The sequence below is a fragment of the Pteropus vampyrus genome, unplaced genomic scaffold (genome assembly GCF_000151845.1).
Source record: "Pteropus vampyrus isolate Shadow unplaced genomic scaffold, Pvam_2.0 Scaffold221, whole genome shotgun sequence".
Classification (NCBI taxonomy): domain Eukaryota; kingdom Metazoa; phylum Chordata; class Mammalia; order Chiroptera; family Pteropodidae; genus Pteropus; species Pteropus vampyrus.
Genome location: NW_011889002.1, coordinates 53,802 through 55,584, shown reverse-complemented (window position 1 = coordinate 55,584; position 1,783 = coordinate 53,802). Strand labels below are relative to the sequence as shown.

Genomic DNA, 1,783 nt, shown 5'->3' with positions numbered 1-1,783 from the left:
TCATAGTTCTTATTTAGAAATACATATACCTTTTTCTGTCATGTGAAGGAAATTTGGAGCTTCAAAATAAAATAAAATAAAGATAATGAATATATTCCTTGCCAATGCCACTTCTATAATCTCATGCTTTACAAACATAATTTTCTATATGATATGGTCTAATCTACTGAGTCAATTACATTGTAATTGTCTGTGGAAAAGTTCTTGAATTAGCATTTTTTAGTTTTTTACTATTGTTATTTCTTTTCCAGTGAATAATGGTACCTATCAATGACTTCTGCAAATCTAGTTCTTTTGAACTATCAGTAAGGGTATTGAACACATTAATAATTACTGTTTTCTTATCTATGGCCTTGCCACCTTGAACAAACCTGATCCCATCTGATCTCAGAAGCCAAGCTGGGTCGGGCCTGGTTAGTATTTGGATGGGAGACCACCTAGGAAGACCAGGTGCTGTAGGCGTAAAAAATAAAAAATAAGGGATTGTAAGCTGATAAGGTCCTTGCAATCTGTGAAGTCAACCAAGGGTTGCCTCGCCTAAAAAAAAAAAAATTAAAAAAATAATTACTGTGTTTTCTCTAAATATGATTAAGCCAGATACTTTTATTATAGATCATTTAAGTCTTACAGTCAGCCATTACGTCTCTTCAAACTCCTATAGACTAGCTTAAATGCTTTAGATTCGGTGAAAAGTAACTTCTTATACACGTGCTTCTGTTTTTCTCTCAGGCTGTTCTACTTGGATATAATTTTTAACTTAACCTATTGGAGAACAGTACTTGTGCCCCAGATCCCTCTTGATCTTCAGGGCAGTTTTGGGTTTAACTAAAGATGCCAAAGGTGCAAAGTTAATCTAACTTAGGACAATGGTTCTTTGTTTCTCTCTAATTAAAATTACGATCATACAGTGTAATAAAAGGTGTCACAGTGACAAGAAATGGCCTTTCCATGACTATAGTAGCAAAATCTAAATTGGCAAGTTCTAGTGAATTACCAACTGACCCACATATAAAAGAAATGATAAAGCTTGTTTATAAATGTTTCCTTAATTAGAATATGCCAAAAATGCAACTGTCACTCACGTGTTGAAAAAGCCAAATTTATAATATGACTCAGGATAATATTTTTGGTTCTATAAAACTTCTTAACAAGCACTACAGAACTACTACATTAAAGTGAGAGTTAAAACTAACATTCCCTTATGACATTGAACATAATTTTATCCTAGATGTCCAATAGCTTACTGCATAGAGATCTTGGGCTTTAAAGTCAGACCTAGTTTGCAGTCCTGCCTCATGAACATTGAGCTAATTCCTTAATTTCTGTGATTCGGTTTTCTTATCAAGAAAACTTATCCAGTGGTATTGTTGGGGCTGGAGCATAACACTTAACTCACAAGGTTGTAACGTGAGTTAAATCAAATAGTATGTATAAATAGCTTAGCAAATTAGTGACTTTACAATAAATGTAGTGTTTTTCTTTCCTTTCTTTTGGCTGAATGACCTTCTTGAGACATCATTTCCTTCCTTTAGCTATTGTCAATTAACGTTTACTTAAAAAGAACATTTCCTCAGTTGAAAAGCAATACATTAACTTTCAAAGTAAGCAGAAAATCCTTTAAACATTAGATGAAAACCAACTGGGAAATATTGTTCATTCTCCTTTAAGATATTTATTTTCGAAATAATTGGAACAGAAACTCTTATTATCTACTGACACTATGCAGTGTGATTATTATGAAGGCTATTTTTGTTTCCTTCTTAGATACAGAGTTAGGTGACAT

The 1,783-nt window shown here is 32.9% G+C and overlaps 1 pseudogene; it reads left to right on the top strand.

Moving 5' to 3' along the window:
* Nucleotides 1-343: 343 nt before the first annotated feature.
* Nucleotides 344-462, top strand: LOC111747411 (annotated as a pseudogene).
* Nucleotides 463-1,783: the final 1,321 nt, after the last annotated feature.